The sequence below is a fragment of the Cimex lectularius genome, unplaced genomic scaffold, assembly GCF_000648675.2.
Source record: "Cimex lectularius strain Harlan isolate CLEC.00 unplaced genomic scaffold, Clec_2.1 scaffold40, whole genome shotgun sequence".
NCBI lineage: Eukaryota > Metazoa > Arthropoda > Insecta > Hemiptera > Cimicidae > Cimex > Cimex lectularius.
In genome coordinates, this window is record NW_019392652.1 from 1,613,091 (window position 1) to 1,633,406 (window position 20,316).

At 32.3% G+C, this 20,316-nt stretch overlaps 1 long non-coding RNA gene across 1 annotated transcript; it reads left to right on the top strand.

Moving 5' to 3' along the window:
* Positions 1 to 7,695: 7,695 nt before the first annotated feature.
* Positions 7,696 to 18,774, top strand: LOC106670099. The gene is made up of 3 exons (XR_001341027.1): positions 7,696 to 7,995; positions 8,282 to 8,404; positions 18,668 to 18,774. It is a non-coding gene; the product is annotated as an uncharacterized LOC106670099 (long non-coding RNA).
* Positions 18,775 to 20,316: the final 1,542 nt, after the last annotated feature.

The following is a 20,316-nucleotide window of genomic DNA, read 5'->3' on the forward strand; positions in this document are numbered from 1 at the left end:
GAAACATCATCAATCAATTACTGGCCGGTGATTAGCATGGAATAGACTCCAGCTACCAGTCTTCGCTTCTTCCATTGTCAGCAACGCCATTGTTGCTTCTTCGGCGTATAATGAACATTGCTCGATTCCATTGTGATCATAGACGTGGGAGCCAGTGGGAAAACAAAAAACGCACCTGCTTGGGTACCGAAACCATTTCTGGTCTTGGACTCTTATTAAAAGAACTTATGATTATAGGGTTAATTACTTTCTTTACACTCCCAACCCTTTTGTTTAGAAGGATAAGTAATGAAACTTATGACACTTTAATGTTATACTTTTTACAATCCCACATTTGATAGGTAGACGCAACTGGGGGAAAAAAAACGAGCATGGAAACGAAGTGACGTGCTTGACTCTAGATCTGTCAAGCAACAGAAATTTAAAAGAATTTATTTCTTTTTCTTCCTTTACTCTCATAAGAATTCTGAATAAAGATGAAAATCATTATATTATTATAACATTATTAAAGGGGGCGTCGGTGGCCGCAACGGTTTAGGCGTTGACACGGCGCTCATCACTGTAAGGTAAAGGTCCCGGGTTCGAATCCGGCGGCCCTGGATACTTATAAACGGGCTTTTTTTCAAAAACACCGGCAACCTGAGGGTTAAAAAATTATTATTATTAGTTAAATTTTAATGAACCACTAAGTGATTTTCCGGTGTCTGGTGATTTTTCCTTGAAAACATCATAATTAAATAATTTATGTGTGGTGATTAGTGACCGTTAATCGATAATTATTCAGAAATCGTGAGATGCGGACTGGTGTGATGTAGGTTTCAGAAAAACATTTTCTTTATCGTGCCAACGTTTCGATCTTTTATTGAGATCATCTTCAGGGCTCAATAAAGATCGAAACGTTGGCACGATAAAGAAAATGTTTTTCTGAAACCTACATCACACTAGACCGCATCTCACGATTTCTGAATAATTAAATAATTTATATTAAAACTCATGAATTTCTGATCTCGTTTAATTTGGTTTACATTAAAATAAATATTTTGTTGCCAATATAACGATAAAAAATACATATAGTTTGAAATAAACATCAAAATACGAGTTTCCGGGTTTTGTTAGAGTATTTGTTGATGGTTTGAACCTCTGCTGTTGCGAACCCTCGAAAAAAAAAAAAAAAAAATTAAAGCCAAATTATTTATATTCCAACATCCCGAGTTATTTCTATGAACCTGTTTGAATACGCCTATAGCATTTATATGTAAAATAAAAAAAGTACTTCTAAATCATTAATTTGGACAAAAATTTCAATAATTGACAATGAGAAAACTTAGTCACAAACATCATCTACGCCCTAAAAGAACTGAAAATATGACTAAATTTTGGCCATTGACGGGAAAAACGTATTTCTAAAGATGTTTTTGATCATCCTCTGAAGAAGAATATTTCGTGTAAAACTTGGAAATTAACTCTCTGTAAACTAGATATAACGAAATTTTCTGCGTTTTGAGGCCTGATAATCGAAAGAAGAAACTTAATTTCATAGAAATTAAGAGTTAAAAAAAATCTTGTAGTTCTTTTAAAACAAGGTTCGTTTAATAATTTAATTTTTCAGAAAATTCCACAAATTGGAAAGAAATGAAATATAGATTCGAATAATTTTTTTCTTGTTTTATATGGTTAGAATTATATTTAAAGAAGTCAACCAATTAGTAAACCGTGAAAAATTGATTATTATTTATTGAGATTTAAGAGATGGGATGGAGGACGAAACGAATTTCATTTTATGCCAGTATGCACGTTGCCTTTAATTGAAGTTTAAATATTTAAACAAGGGGGCACTTGGAACACCAAGTGGGTTTCCTTTTAGCCCTTTGTTATAACTATAAACACCAGAAGAATGAGAACCAATAGGGGTAGAGAAAGTTTCCACCGAAGCGAATTTTTATAATAACATAATCAACTATTAAGTGAACGTTATTTAGCTAGAAAAAAAGTCTAGAATTGTGTAATCCAGCCTAGAACCAGCTTTTCACATAATGTCCACTGTTTCGAAACAAGAAACTATACTTCCCAGTAAAAGCGAAAAGAATAATGTTAAAATGTATGCCCGTTAGTTCAGATTCTTAATCAGATGTTTGTGATTTTAATTTGAATAAAAAGGAAAGTGCAATATTTGTGAAAAGATTAGGCTTGATGGAATTCTCTTAATTCTGTAAAATATTCCTGTTGAAAGAAAAGATTGATAAAAGAATTAATTCTCCTCCTTTTGATGCTTATAATACGCTTTCGAATGAAAAAAAGAATGAATTTTATGACAAAAGATAGTTTGTTTGAATATAAAGAAAATGCAAAAAAACACTACCAGTAAAGTAAACCAAAAAAACTCTCTTGAAAAACACAGATTAATTTGTTTTAAACACCGTTTAAAAGTCTCAAATGCCAATTTTGTAGCAAACAGAAAATAGACATTTTTTGACTAGATCAGCCGGAGAGAGCATTCCCTCTGATGTTCGCGATTCCTCTTAAAAATTTACAATTTTCGTGTATTGCCTTTGCAAAAACACGAACAGAATCAATTTACAGGCGAGCAAATTAGAACTATTATTATTAATTAATTAATGTTAACAATTATTATTAAAAACATAAAACAGTGTTTTTTTAGGTGCAGTAAGGCTACAATTGCACTTTGTGATAAATTGAATATGTTGCAAAAATATCTTAAGGGTTTTATCACGTGGGCAGGTGTTTACTCCTTCATACTTATGCTGCATAGTATTACTAAGTGTGTAGAGATTAGTGACCGTTAATCGATAGTTATTCAGATATCGTGAGATGCGGTCGGGAGTGATGTAGGTTTCAGAAAATGTTTTTCTGAAACCTACATCACACCAGACCNTTTTGATTAAAGAACATTGCTTTAAAGTAACTAGTTTCTTTTTTTTTGTTTAATACCAAAATCCTGCATTATTTTCCGGACAACCCAATACTAAGTTGAACGTATTGATCTAGTTTTGCAGGAATACCGTAGTTTATTTCCTTAATTCAGCCAGACTAAATCTAAACGTAATCTTTATAGACATTTTTATTTTGATTGAAAAATAAAAAAATCTTAGAAACCATTTTTCATTTTTGGACCGTTTGTCAACACTTTTAAATGTAAAATTTTATTTTAAGAAAGCACTCTCAACACGACAGACAAGAATGACATCTACACGGAAAACAAACACTTCGAGCCAGAAGATGATCTCAATACAGATCGAAACGTAGCACGATAAAGAAAATGTTTTTCTAAAAGCTACGTCACACCAGACCGCATTTCACGATTTCCAATTAATCGTTATTTAACGGTCACTAAACACCACACATTTTAAGAAAGTTAAATTCACTAATTTCGTGGTCCGCTTAACTAATTAATATATTACAATTAATTAAGGTTTTTAGTTCAGACAAAAAAGTCAATGGCACGAGCGGGATTCGAACCCACGATCTTCGGCTAGATTCGCCGCTGCTCTACCACTTGAGCAATCGTGACCTCGATTCACTCGGACACTAACTTCCCATCTCAAAATTCAAAGTCTGAATCAAAAATCTGAAAATTCAAAAGGTGAGGTTGAGATGGGAAGTTAGTGTCCGAGTGGATCGAGGTCACGATAGCTCAAGTGGTAGAGCAGCGGCGTATCTAGCCGAAGATCGTGGGTTCGAATCCCGCTCGTGCCATTGACTTTTTTATCTCAACTAAAAACCTTAATTAAATGTAATATATTAATTGGTCAAGCGGACCACTTAATTAGTGAATTTAATGATGAAAAATGAAGTATACTTCACTAAAGCTCTCCGTGGCCATTTCATTTGTCTCCGAGAATCAAATAGATTACACGACATTTAAAAATTGGCAAAAAGGAGGGAAAATTCAAAAGGTGAGGTTGAGATGGGAAGTTAGTGTCCGAGTGGATCGAGGTCACGATAGCTCAAGTGGTAGAGCAGCGGCGTATCTAGCCGAAGATCGTGGGTTCGAATCCCGCTCGTGCCATTGACTTTTGGTCTCAACTAAAAACCTTAATTAATTGTAATATTTTAAGAAAGGTTAAGTCAAATTTCGTACATATGTATATTCAAAGTTTAAATGTAACCAAATTGTGTAAGCAAGGAGTTTTATAGACGAAAATGATATTTAGGCATGGAACATCTCCAAGATAATTATTGGATATTACGTAAAGTATGGGACTTAGTGAGCACCCATACTTGATCTTTGAAATATTAGATAATGTGGACTGTAGTCAAAAGGTGCTTTATTTGTCTTTCCACGATTTCTGGAAAAAGTACTATCCATGCTTAACTTCCCTTCGAAATATTCACTTAATTATCGTCACATTTGGCGGATTGTTTTGAGTCAGCAGGTTTCTAACGGAATCAATAGCTTCGTCGAACATCCAATTTCGAACTATTTGAGCCAATTGTTAAGATGTGAATAGAGTCAAATGCGGTTCAGGCAATAGTTTAACATTTCTTTAAAATACCGACGAATCTCCCAAGAAAGCGTTCAATCACGTAACGTGTGTCGACACATCTGCCATCACGTGTGTCCTTAGGTTTTTTTCCACATTAATTAATGTTCGGACTCCCATAGCGTATCCAAGTAGGGAAAAAGTGCCGGCAAAACAGAAGTGGCCGCCTTTTCAAAACAGAAATTAAGCAAGCAGAAAGGGCCGCCGAATTTCAAAGCTGGCGTAATTGGGCTTTACCTATTTGGCACCGGTGGTCCTAGCCAACATGTGACCACCATTATCTTGCGCTGTAGCCTCGGGAGGGAAAAAAATGTAAAAAACGAACAATGATGGATACGCTTGTGAGCCGAATTACGGCCATTACTTCTTTTTCGAATTCTGATGTCACATTCTGTGGGATAAAGTTCCTAAACACTTTAAACTCTAGCCTCACAAGAAACTGCCACAATGCAATACATCCACAATATTCTTTCACACTTTAAAACAACAAGCACTTTTCAATTGTACACTAATCAGATTTAAGTTAAATAAATTTATGCTTATGTTATGCAATGTATTTTAAGAACGATAACAATATAATATAAATCTCTAGAGTCAGTCCAAACTATCGATTATGGTTTTTAGGACTCTATCTAAAATTTAACTTTTCTTATTGACAATAAACAATTAATACATTTTAAATTCTTTTACCGTAGTTACCAAAATAACATAATAATGTATTATACAAAACAATTCAACCCTTCTGCTCCCGGGCACGAGGGTAAACTGCGAACAGCTACACCTACACTGACACAAGCCCACTAACCCTGTACCTACCCTAGGCATCTGTGAGAAGGAATGGACAGAGACGACGAATGCAGCATATACCAGGAGTTGCTTCCCGACAATCTAATCCTGAATGGATATCATCATTGATCACACCTATAAGACTACAGTGGCACTTATAAACCATGGGAAAAACTGATCCTATCTAGCGCGCTTCAGCATCGTGTACGATCCAAGGTATCCATGTAGGACTGGACGCACATTACATACATCTGCACATTATTTGATAAAGAAAGGGCCACCTTAAATTCATATAACTAAATTATAAATAAATAATAATTATCTGGAACATTTTAACTGTTAATATATAAATATGTTAACCATAATAACATAATGCAATGTAAATGGAAAATAACCTGTAATCAGCATGGGAGCAGGTTGAAAATCCAAAAATAAAATCCATGTTTATAGAGTTACTATAGACGAGTTAAAAAAAAAAAAAAATACACTAGGGCTACCGCTCCTAGGAGACCTTATTCTGTTCTTTTAAAAAAAATAGTTCCTCCTCACAGTAAGTTGTTTTGCAACGATCCGGATTTCGAGCCTTTTAGCTCATCATCAGGTTGAAGGACTTCTACAACCACGTCTCTCGACATGAATTGTCAAAGTGAACCCGCTGATACCTCCGCCAACGCGACGTTCCAATTAGCAGCTGATTTTTTTTAATGGCGCTCAATTTGAACGTGCGAAACGCGGAAATTATAACACAAATAAATATTATACTAGTAAACACTTAATATTATTACATTACTATAGAAATAATAACAATTAAAATAATTAGTTTAATTATTTGGATGTTTGATATTATTTATGTACATATTTAAAATGGGAGGTAGATCAAAATCTGTTATATTATTAATGCATTTATCACCATGTTCAATTTTACATTTTTTAATTTCACATTTCTCAAACCAATCTAATTCTTTCCCTTTGTTGAAACTATGTAACACTCTTGTATTTAGATTTGAATTGAAATTATGTTTTGTTTCTTTTAGATGATCCTTAAATTCCGAAAATTTGCTCGATTTAGGCAAGTGTTCTTTTACTCTTGTTTTTATTTCTCTACCGCCTTGTGCTATATATTTAATAGCACAATCATTACAATTGAGTTGGTAAACCCCGCTTTTTGCCAAGTTGTCTACTTTGTCTTTAGGTTTTGAGAGGATGTTTTTAAGTGAACCCGTACTTCTCAAAGCTATTCTAAAACCTTCTTGTTTAAAAATTTTACTAACTTTTTCCGATAATTCACAAATGTTCCGCAAACAACGGAAACCTAATGATTCATTTGTGGTGGGGTGGCTGAGCCCTATTGTTGATTTGTTTAAAGTTAATTTTTTAATTCTTTTAACTAGCAACCTATCAATAAATATTTCTTGATACTCGTTGTTTTTTGCTAAGACTTTAATAGTTTTTAATTCTTTATTATAGTTATCAGGTGTTAGCGGAAGTTTTAACATCCGGTCAATGAGCCAAATGAAACCAGCAGCCTTTTGGGACCATGGGTGGGAAGAATCCGCTGGTATCATAGTGTCTGTAGTTGTGGGTTTTCTATATACGTCTATTTCTATTAGGTTGTTTATTGTGTATGTGAATAAGGTGTGTATTACAGACCTTATTCTGTGGATTGTAATGTGATCGGAAAGTTCATTGACTTTTAATTTTGTAGTTGCATTGGCAGGTCTGCAGTTCATGAACACCAATGCATGTATAGTATTGAGACCAATTGCAAAGTTACATATTTGGAAATTCTTAACTAATTCAAAATCTAAGATTAGGTGTAAATGTATGGTGTTTAGTGACCGTTACTTAATGATTATTTGGAGGTCGTGAGATGCGGTCTGGTGTGACGTAGGTTTTAGAAAAACATTTTCTTTATCATGCCAACGTTTCGATCTTTATTGAGATCATCTTCAGGACTAAAAATGTTTGTTTTGGCACCCTCAACACGACAAGAATGACACATCTACAGGGAAAACAAACACTTTGAACCCTGAAGATGATCTCAATAAAGATCGAAACGATAAACAAAATGTTTTTCTATAACCTACGTCACACCAGACCGCATCTCACGATTTTCGAATAATCATTAGGTGTAAAATTGAAAGATACAAAAACTGTATGCTAAAGTTTTATCATTTTTTTAAAAATGCAATAGTATTTTTATAAAACATTCCTAGTTCAGGTATTAGCAGGTTATTTGGAGTGTTTCGTGAAAAATGCAATAACTGCGTATTATGTTTAGTTTGTACTTTTTCTAATTAACTGGATATTATACGAAGAAATTAAAATTAAATAGATTCGACTGTAAAAAATATCGTCTTACCAACACATACAACGACTGCAGTACTAATGTGTAAACTGACTCGTAATGCTCAACAGAATTAATTATAACAATGTTTCATGTGGTCGTGGAGAATTATTTGGTTCAATTTAAGACGAAAAATGCTTGATGAGAAAAGGAAAATTGGAAAAAAAGGGATATCGAATTCATCATCTACAGTAGATTTTTTTTACCTTGCGTCTATAATTATTCAAAATGGATCCAATTAAATTATTGCTGGGAGTAGTCTAAATATAAGACAGTTTGACAAATTTTGTAGTATTTATATTAGCAGTGGAACATGGATACAGGAAAGTTTCACTAAGGAAGAAAAACGTTATATATATCGTAAGTATTATGTTATTAACGAAAATAAGATTTAATAACTTTTAATTTTGACGGAATATTAAAAACAACGTGGGGGGCGTACTTTCTTATTTTTTCATTATTATGAATTATGGTTTAAATCATTTAAAATGAAGCCATTTAATTCGAAAAATGATATTGTTTTAATACATTAAAATTAAATTATAATTATTTTTTTATGTTTTATACCTTTAGCCATTTAGTTATTACCGAAGTATTTTAGTTAACATTTTGTTAAGTTTTGTTTTAAAAACACATAAAATTTCAGGATTTGTCGATTGGGCGTATAAATCGCTTTGTCCTGCTTATAACACTGACACAGCTCTGAAGATGAAAGCCGAAAAGTGTCAGCCAAATCTGTAAAGTGAGGATAGGCAGTCCAAAATGATGGGTAAGGACCAAGTTTCAGGTTCATCTCTCTCATTCAACAAAGAGACATCTCAAAATGTTTTATTGTTTTAAAAAGGGTTTTGTTCTTCTTTTTTTGATTCTTGATAAACCTATCTAAAACCAAATACTCCAGGACACCAATTTGAATATGGGCGCCACCATCCTTTGTCGAACAGTGCCATCTCATCCTCCATTGAGAAGCTTCCTTTGGAAATTCGTGGGCATCCTTTTCTCTAAACACTTTCTCGTCCTCAAGTACTACCTAGCTGTCAGGTATTTTAGAATATGGACGCTCTCACTCTCCTTGGTACATGACGGACAGGGCGTCGCTCGGTTTGCACTCACTGCGAACCTCCTTTCCCATCGGGGCACTATCATCCTAATACGCCGATGACACTGGCGTTCTTTCTCCGATCCCGAACCCTCCAGACAAGTCTATATTTCTTTCTACAATAGATAAAAAAATGGCGAATCAAATACAACAATACAAAATTCAAAACATAACCAACACCTTTAGTCGTTTCACCCTACTTACAATCTATTGTAACCTATCTCTTCCTACCTAAAATTCATCCGCTATCTTGGGCTGAAACGAGATTACTTTAAGTCTAAACAACAGAACTAAACTCTCCCTCAACAATAAAGAAAACAAACAACTCAACCAATATAGAAATAAGTTATTGAAGATAACATAAAAGTTAATATGTGGGGCAATCAAACCTTCAATCTCCACAGAATCCAGTCCCTACTATCTTGAATCCTTAGATCCATTGTCAACATCCAGTTCTGTTTCCAACCGTATTATCCATAATGACCTAAATGTTTACCTTCCATAAAATACGTTGCAAGATCCAGCTGCAAAAGATTCAACACTAGCCCAAAATATCACTCTAATCTCAGGTACTACTTTTCTACCAATTCCTCCTTGTCCTCCGTGTCCTTAGGAGTGAAAATGTTTAATATAGTAATTATGCTATTTTTAGGTTCTTTCTGTTGATAGTTTTTCTACTTGATTACTATCTCTCAGTGTTCTATTTTTGTTCTTGTATACTTGCAACAATTCCTGTTGAGTTTTTAACAAATAAAGCTTAATTCCAAACAATTTTGAAACATAGAGAATGATTGTCGATTGCGTAACAATGGTATTGTGTGATAGTATGAAGACATGGGTTATGGTAACATGACAGCGGATTTTGAATTTTTTTATAGAAGTTAAGTTGCTTTCATATAGCCCGAATGATGACAAAAAGTTTATAAAATGTTGAGGAAAGGCTAGGTTTTTAGTACAACGATTAAACTGTTGGGTTTTTTTAAGACGGGTTTGATTTACATGAGAGGACGCCGCGGTCACACTCCGTTGGGGGAGGAGCTCAGTGGTTTCTGACAAAAAACGGCCCAAAGTTTCCCAACGATTTTCCATGGTGCCGAGAATATACACGAGGTAAAAAAGCGCCAGCTTGCATCACCAGGCCACAACTATTTCGCAAGGGGGTCCCGGCTCGCGAAGACCTGTTGCAAACTGGAGGCAAGCCGAGGTGTCTCATTTTCCATTCCCGCGGGTTTTCACTGATGCAACTGTGCAACCGAATGGCGCAAGGAAAATCGACCTAGTTTTGCCGGAAAACCTGATACTTTACCCAGCCGCTGGACCGAAAAACATTTCTGAAAACAACCGTGATTTATTCTTTGTTCACTTCATAATCACTGGAAATATCCGTGTTAAATGTACTACGCATGCACTGGGTCGAAACCTACGAAATTTTTATAGCTCACCTTTTCCCTTTTTTCTCATAACCATATTTAAAGTATTTTCTGTACAGGCAAGCAAATAAAAACATAACTACAACTAATCAGTCATCACAAGTTTTGGTCTGAAAACGCCTGAAAGTTTTCATATTTTAAGGTTAATTTTCGTTAAGAGGGCAAATTTTGACGAGAAACCATAAAACCATGTCAAAGTTTGAGTTGCAATTAAGCACCGAAGACATTAAAAAAATAAAAGAAATTATTAACCTTGTACTTGATTTGGTTAACGAAACAGAACTTGCGCATTGTAGATGTACTCACACATGTCAACACATGATCATCCCAATGTAAGCGAATAACTGAATTTATGTTTTAAAATTATATTTATTAGTATAATTAAAGATGAAACAGTTTTCGTAATTGGTTTACCGCATTATTTGTTCTTAGAACGATTATTTAACGATATTAACAATTATTATTTGCAAAACCAATTATCAACGGAGCCAAGGAATCTTTCGTAGCTGTAATCATCTTTCGCTTCCTTTTCTTTTGCAAATTCTTTTCTTTCTTCTTCGTGTCTTTTGCAAAACCCTGTTATGTACTTCAGGTCGTCAGATGAAAGGTGGATGAAGTATCTGCTAGTTATGCTTGATCTAGTTCTATTGAATTTCAGATTTTAAATTAACTATATTTAAAACCGTAGTTTCAAAATTATAAATAGATTAATTATACTTCTTTATCTGTGGTCATAATTGAGATGTCAGAGTAAGACCTTAGATAAAAAAAGTATATTTAATTTAAATAATTAATTGGTCAATTATGACTACTAAATACATATATGGGTTAATGTTATAAATAGATTTGCCAACCTCTTGAATTAATAATTGTAGTTTTATCGTCCTGATGAAATGGGATATATACTGAGAAAGCTTCAATGAAGGTTCTAAAATGCAGTAGTCATGTTTGTTTTAGTTCTATGGCATTTCAATTTTTAATTTGTCGGTAATTGAAACCGTAAATTTAAAACTGAAAATTGATGTTCATCATTGATAATCCTTTACAACATATACTGTAAGTAACTAGTTTCTCAGTCCTGATGAAGGAGATATATTTCTAGAAAGCTCACACAAGGTTGTTTAATGTAATGGTCATATTTGATCTGGCTCTGTAGATTTTCTATTTTCAATTTATTATAATTAAAACCATAGATTCAAAATTATAAATAGTTGTTAACGTTTGATAACCTTTTAAATTATTAATTATAGTTGCATAGTCCTGATGAAGAGGATATTTTCATAGAAAGCTCAAAGAAGGTTGTACAATTTATTGTCATGTTTGAACATATTCTGTAGAATTACAATTTTTAATTTCACTGTACGTGAAAACATCGCACTACTTTTTCTTCATATATTCCAATTAAAGCGCGTATCCACCAGGACAGCATCCTAGGTCCCTTCCTTTTCACAATATACGCAGCCGTTTTCCCTAATAATACTACATGTTCTTTTGCTGACGACACAGTCATCCCATCATCTTACACTGATCTTTCCCTAGCTGGTCATGATGCCCAATTCGATTTTAACCTTACCCAGTCTTTGTCTCGTAAATGGAGACTAAAATTTAACGAAAATAAATCTACCCACATAATCTTTACACTATGAAAATCCACTTGTATTCCGGTATATTCCAATCTCAGATATTGTGCGCTACCTAGGACGATAAAAGACTAACATGATCCCCATACATGACCGAAGAGAGAGGAAAGTAACCGACTATAGTTCTATTGATTTTAATTTTAAATTTTATTATACTTGACATTGAAGATTTTAAATTATGAATTGATGTTCAAATATGTTAATCTTTTAACAATTAATTATTATATGGTAGTCCTGAGAAATGGGTTATTTATAGAAAGCTCAAACAACGTTGTAGAATGTCCTGATCATATTGATCTAGTCTATTGTAATTTTAATAGACCTCACTACTGATTGTTTTTTAAATAAAATAAAAAATAAAAATAAACATGTTACAAAGTTACATTTTCTTATAATTACAAATAATTCCTGTTCGAAAATTACAATTAATTGCAGGATATTTTACAATAATGTCATAAAAGCTTTTAAAAGTAATTAAATTCACTAATTTCATGGTCCGCTTGACCAATTAATATATTACAATTAAATATAATATTTTAAAAGAAAGTTAATCGAATGGATTATGTTCTCTCAAAGTGTATACTTGCTTTTCTGAACAATTGGTACGCTTGCATATTAATTTTAAATTATAAATTTACGTTCAAATATGTTAACCTTTTGAACAATTAATTATTGTATGATAGTCCTGAGGTATGGGATATATCCTTAGCAAACTCAGTCAACGTTGTAGAATGTTCTTGTCATATTGATCTGGTCCTATTGTCAACTATTACACTAGTACATTCAAAATTGAAAAATGTATGTTCCTAATTGATAACCCTTCAATAAATATACTTACACTATAATTGATTAGATTTTCATAATACTAATGAAAGGGAATCCTGAAAAACTCAAGGAAGGAACTGGGCGTTTTCTTGTAATTGACCTCACTACTGATTTTTTTCAAAATAAAATTAAAAATAAACATCTTAACAAAATTTGAATAATGAGTAAATTGAGTGAATTATAGGACAATTATAATTAATTCCTCTTGGAAAATTGCAATTAATTAAAAGAAATTTTACAATGTGTGGTGATTAGTAACCGTTAGTCGATGATTATTCAGAATCGTGAGATGCGGTCTGGTGTGATGTAGGTTTCAGAAAAACATTTTCTTTATCGTGCCAACGTTTCGATCTGTACTGAGATCATCTTCAGGGCTCAAAGTGTTTGTTTTCTGCGTAAGTGTGCCATTCTTGTGTGTCGTGCTGAGAGTGCCCATAATCCGATAATTTTCCCATAATAAAAATCGAAACGTTGGCACGATAAAGAAAATGTTTTTCTGAAGCCTACATCACACCAGACCGCATCTCACGATTTCTGAATAATCAAATTTTACAATATTGTCATAAAAGCTTTTAAAAGAAAGTTAATGGAATGGAACGCTCACTCAAAGTATATCCTTGCTTTTCTGAACAATTGGTACGCTTACATATTCTACGAAATTTATCATTAGCGAATAATGTGAAGTTAGTAAAACAATGAATAATGAAATGGCAAAATTTAGACCGAAAGTGCTTGGATAAAACATTGGTACTGACTTAACTTGTGGATCATTAATATTACATCAATTTAAACCAATTTCAATAAATTCAAATATATTTAACGCTTCACATTTCAAAAAGGTATTTAACAAGAGTGCACCTTTTTTCTGATTTTAAAAGTTTACAAGCTAATCCTAGCTAGGATAATAAGTGAAGACAGTACAAAAATAATTTATTTTCTATCAAAATTATTTTTCTTTGTTGTATTATTAACGTCCCACAATTTTAATTGTTGATAAACACGCAATAAACATATTTAATTTTAAAGAATAGCTTCCTTTTCAATAATTTAAATTCATTACAAATTTCGTGGCTAAAGGATATTTCTTTCCCCCGAAATGAAGCCAGTGTATTTATTCTGCTCGTCAGCCAATTGGACTCAGGAGAAATCCATTTTCATGCTAGGAGTTAAGGCTGTCATGCTTAAATCCTCCCGTGTAAACGGCTGTAAAGAAATGAATATTTACCGTATAATCAGCTAATTTCATGTTAAACCGGCTTCAATTTTTATAATTCACAACATATTAAAAATCCCTCGTTATCTCGTGTCTGATTTTTTGACAGCGAGCTTTAATTAGGACTGGCTATGCTAATGTCTAATAAATACGTTGACAATTTTAAAGGTTGCTTATCCAATTTATTATTTTTATTACCTTCAATTAATTAATAATTTAATTTTTTAACCTTATTATTATTTGTGTAGATTTTCAAAAATTCAGTTTTTGTTATAAATAATAAAGCTACATAATACGAAATTATTATGAATTAAAATGAAATAGTTGGCACACAGTGGTATGCACTCAAAAGGTTGCCTAATAATCCAAAAAATAAAAATGATCCAAAATGGAAAATATGAAGGAAAATATAAAAGAAAAAGGAAACGAAAATTACAAAAAATATTTTTTAAATAATAAATAACGTTGAAAAATATACAGAAGTTAAAAATACAAACAAAGTGAAGTTAACAAATAATTAAATTCACTAATTTCGTTGTCCGCTTGACCAATTAATATTACAATTAATTAAGGTTTTTTAGTCGAGATAAAATAGTCAATGGCACGAGCGGGATTCGAACCCATGATCTTCGGCTAGATACGCCGCTGCTTTACCACTTGAGCTATTGTGACCTCGATCCACTCGGACACTAACTTCCCATCTCAACCCCACCTTTTGAATTTTCCCTCCTTTTTGCCATTTTTCAAATGTCCCGCTCGTGCCATTGTCTTTTTATCTCGACTAAAAACCTTAATTAATTGTTAACAATTAATAGTTGTTTAAATCAACATGTTGTATTTATGTCTGTATGGTAAATTGCCACACGGTCAAACTTTCCCTGGAAAAATGAAAAACGGATAAAACAACGTTTTTGATTTTGCTTGCTGCTTGATCAGAATGGGACGAAGTTCTCTTTTATTTGATTATTACATCTCGTCGGCCGCATTGCTTTGCTTTGTTCGGACGTTCAATATTTTTGATACACGAAGAGCCTACTTACAAACGGTTAAAAATTTCTAGCTTAAGTTGACAGGTGAAAAGTAGAATATAAAATTTAAGATTGTAACCGTTTAGTCCCGCCTGTTATGATTGTTAGCCAAGAAGTTATTTTTATGCAAGACATCTTTTTCCTCAGATAAAAATCGTTGATGGGACATATCTAAACGCGCGATTTTCTCCATTCTGCCTGATGATGTCTCAATGGTTTGTTGAAAAAGAGACATACAAACCTTTTATTACATGTGTTTATTATTGTGTGAATAGTTGAGTGTGAAATATCAGCACGTCTAAAACGCGATCATTCGATTTGGGTGTTGTTAGTCTCGCTTGTTATGTGTGTTAGCAAAAAAGTACTCTAGTAATTATTCACTATTTTCCACTATGATTCAAAGGGTTAGATGCATGAAAAGCTAAAAAACAGTTTATTTTTATGACGAATTATTGTAGGTTAAATTGTGTTAAAATCATGAATCTAGACAGATTTTCTTTTCTATTAAATATTGAGTTGAACCCTGCTTTTTTCAAAATAATTTATGTTAAAAACATCTGAACATGCGATTTTTCCTTATTCTTCCTCATTTGTCCCATGATAAATTAAAAAAAAAACTATCTAATCCTGCATTTGGAAGTGAAATAGTAATGGAATCATTCGATTGGATGCACTTAGTCTCTCCTGTTAGGAGTGTTGGAAAGAAAGTCAATCTCATTTAATAAAGACAGATTTGGTTTTCAGACATAAAGTCTTATAAGATAAAGTGAGATTTTCACTACTGCAACTACTGTTTTTATTTACGTTGGGTTCGTTCTGCCTATATGGTCGTCAGGGATGTTCCTTTTAAATTTCTTTAAACACTGTTTTTCCATTTTTAAAAAGGTGTAGAAAAACGGCTCCAATCGGATGTACGAATCGGTCCGAGGGTAAAGAAATCCTATATTCGAAGATATGCAAGTGTGTGCACACGATTTCTTCGATTGCCGCTAAACAGGTGTCGATGACCCGGCTTTGTCAACCTTCCTCCCTAATTATTACTCAACAATGTCAAACGTCGAGTGGTCATCTGTTTAACAACAACACGGTGGCCGGGGGACAATGCCGTCCACAATGACGGCCAGCCAGCCCGGACAATGGGCCCACCGTGGGAACACACCGGCCGGGAAATTACTCAGCGGAATCCGTATATTTTGGTCAGGAAAAACACCCGAAGTTGGAAACTAGAAGAAGGGTTGAAAAAAGCACCGATTTATTAAACCAATGTATGCCTATTTACCGTTCATCTATAAATCTTTGATGTAGTCATGTTAGATTATTTGAAGTTTTTCGTCTACTGATAAAACAACAAAATTTTTCTAATTTATTAATGTTAAATAAGTCTCATAAATTTATTGATGATCCATACAAAAAATTGTGTCATCGAAGGTCATATTATTCACAGCTATAAATGAAAATTATATATATTAAATTATAAAAATAATTAAAATTATATATTAAACTTTTTTATTTAAATAGATTTAGTTATATTGAATTGGAGCTAAACATTTAAACCTGACAGAGAAAAATTTTCTTTGGCAATTTTTTAAAAATTATTTAATACCAAACCTTTTTCATTAAGTATTATACACTTTTTTAAATTTATGTGAAAAAGATTTAGCATACGTATTTCGGTATTTAAGATTGAACATTTTCCTGGAAAGGGGAAACGTAACTTTACTAGTTTTTAGTTATTTCTAGTCAGACTTCACACAATAACCTATACAATTTCAAATTATGTTTATTAAAATGTTATATACTTTACTACGATCAACATATAAAACGTTTAGCGTTTTTAGGAAAGGATAAGCACGCTAAGGTTGAAACTTTTCCAGAGTGGAAACTAACATCATTTTGCTAATTTTTAGCAAGCCCTGCATTTTATAAAATCATTAATTTCGTTTCATGACATATTATAGATGGACTTTTATTAGTGCGTGAAAAATATTTGTGTTTTAGAAATGGTATGCACATTATGGCTTGGAACTAGTTCTAGGTGAAGAAAACCCACATTTTGCTAGTGTTTAATTAGTTTCTGTCATCTTTGATAAAATAATTATTTACAAAATCGTTAAATAACATATTTTACTGTGAATTATATGGAAAAGATTTGTAATATTTCGAAAAAGAAAAACAAATTATATTTGGATTTTACTTTTTTGCTAGTGGAGAAAACACCTCGTTTTGCTAACTAGTGCCTGTCAATTTTTATAGAATTATTTAAAAAAAATACGTTTTTCATGAAGTGCTATAAAGTTTACTGTGATTCATATCAAAAAGGTTTAGCATATTTAGGAAAGGATAAGTACGCTGAGGTTGAAAGTTTTAAGGGTGGAGATTAACATGATTTTGCTAGTTTTTAGCGTTTTTATAAAGTTATTAATTTTGTTCCATTATTATACATTTACTATGAAAAATATGAAAAACATTTATCATATTTTAGAAAAGATATGTTGTTTATAGTTGGAACTATTTCTAGGTGGTGAAAAGTCACATTTTGCTAGATTTAAATTTTGCAGTCTGCTTTTATAAATAATTATTTTAAAAACGTATTAAATATCGTATATTTTACTGTGAAGTGTGTTTTAATATTTTGAAAAGGAAACACAGATTAGGATTTGGATTTTTGATAGTTTTTTTACTGTATTTTATAAATGTATTTTTTTAACAATGTTTTTCATTACTTTTTATTATTTTACTTTGATCTAAGTAGTAGAAACTTAGGAGGGTTTCAGAAAAGAAAAGCACACTACCTTTTTTTTTTTGAGGTCAGGTGCCGGTGTTTTTGAAAAAAAGCCCATTTGTAAGTATGTCGAGTTCGAATGCAGGGCCGCTGGATTCGAACCCGGGACCTTTACCTTACAGTGATGAGCGCCGTGTCAAAGACTAAACCTTGCGGCCACCTTAGATTGTTATTGTCAATTGCTATATGTATATGTTTTTTAAATAACCTTTTTATTACATAATATATATTTTACTTTGTCTTAATAATTTCATTAAGTATTAGTTTATCTTTCTTGTGAGTTGAAAAGATTAGGCATGTTTTTGAAAGAAAAGCAAATTATAAGCTGTAATTAATAAAAGTCAATAGAAAAACGTTTTCTGGTGGAAACATTTTTTTCTTTATGTTATTTTGTAATTAATTGTTTTAGGTTAGGGAGAAAAATTTAATTTTGGCCGCTTTATCAAGTTCCTGTCCATTTTTATAGAAAGATTGACAACAATTTTCATTGTCTATATGTCTATAATTTTCTAAGGTTTAGCAAGGTTTTTAGAAGGTTCAGCGCATTTCGGAAAAGAAAAGCAGAATATTACTGCAGCTTTTCCTAACAGGAAAAAAACGACATTTTGGAATTTTTCAGTTAGTTCCTGTCAGTTTTAATACTATTATTTTTAAAAAATTTTCCTCTGTACGCATTATATATGTTCCGATGATCTATGTTGAAAAACTTTAGGATATGTTGGAAAGAAAAGCACGCTAAAGTTGAAACTTTTCCTGATCAGAACAAAACCACATGTTAGTAGATGTGTTCTTCTTCTTAACAGTTTTTATAAAATTATGTAAAATGCCTGAAAACCAAATTGTTTTTACGCATTGTATATTTTACCGTGATCTATGTAGGAAAAGTTTAGAACGTTTTAGGAAGGATTATAGCTGTAACTCTTCCTAGGTGGAAAAAATCTCATTTTGCTTATTATTACCTATATTTTGTTGTCGATCCTTTTGGTCATTCTATCCTCTTTGTTTTGTCTGACAGACACCGGAAATGACAACTACAAGCACATCACGCAGAACCCAAGAGGAAATCTCACACCATATTAAAATAATCAGTAAACCCTGATACATTGTAGTAAATCAAATAGAACTTCTATAAGATAAAAATGTAATTGATAGAAAAAAAGAAATAATTACCACAAATATGTATATATCTAGTATAAAAAAATATTCGTTCACTTTATGCTATGGTCTTGTAAAACGTTAACAAAAATAAAAGTATATTCGTCAGTTATACTCTCATTCTGTGATGCATACCACAAATTTGTTGTTATATTGTATATAAGAAGTTATACATTTTTTTAGGCGATGTAACTTTTCAATATTTTTGTAGGTTTTATTTTGGGATTGATCTTACCATTCTTATATTGTTTTAATAAATTGCATTCTACCTCATTTTGTATGGTTATTTGAATGTACAAATGACTGAATTTGTTTTATTTTTGTACATATAGAATATCAGTTTTTTTAGTGTATTTTATGAAATATTAAGAAAATCATAGTTCGTTGATCTTCCAATTTGCCCCTCAGAAGATCAGGCCAGCTTTACCTGGCAAAACGGTAGCCAAACCATTTTTAAAAATCTCTTTCTCTCTCGCGAGCTGATCAAACGAAAACCGCAAAACACGCCCTATTTAAATGAAAAGAGTGTAGGGCAACGGTGTTTATTCCGAGCGAGTAAAGAGGCCCCAGCATGAAATCCCGATTGGGTTTCGGACGAGCCGACCAAGTTGAGAGAGGGCCAAAATCTTCAAAGTTCTACGGAGTCACGGATTAGCCGATTTAAACACTCGTTTTTATGTTAAATCGGTTAAATCAAGACAGTAATACGCTATTAGTCTAAAACTCCTTTTTTACTTTCTAAGCATTTATGATCTCAACTTTCAAACCCTCTCAGAAGCGTTTCTATTTCTACAATTGTAATGTTTAATTCTAACTATTAAAGTATATTTATAAAAAATCTTTTTATTTATAAAAAAATCAAAACACGACGAAATTAACAACATAACGTAACATGTAACTGTAGAACATGATCAAACATGACTAGTACATTGTACAACCTTCTTTAATTTTTCTATGAAAATATCTTCTTCATCGGGACTATGCAATTATAATTAATAATTTAAAAGGTTATCAAACGTTAACAACTATTTATTATTTTGAATTTACGGTTTTAACTAAAGTAAAAGTGAAAATAGGAAATCTGCAGATCCAGATCAAATATGACCAGTGCATTAAACAACGAGCACAATGTGAGCTTTCTAGAAATATATCTTCCATCATCAGGGCTGAGAAACTGTAATTACCTATAGCTTATATTGTAAAGAATTATCAATTTTTCAATTTCAATTTTGAATTTATGGTTTCAAGTATAGATCATACTTCATACTAGATCAAACATGACCAGTACATTTTCCAACTTTCATCAAGCCTTCTAAATATACAGCGTGTCCTGTTTAGAGATAGCCCGGCTGAATTTCTCTTGAACCACTGAGGCCATAAAAAAAATACCTGTTTGATATTTGTATTCTAATTTCAAATTTTTATCTTTTTTGGAGAATTGGAAATTTTGAAGTTGAACGGGACCTGAAGTACCTGAAGGTAAAAAGTTGAAACTAGACTAAAAAAATA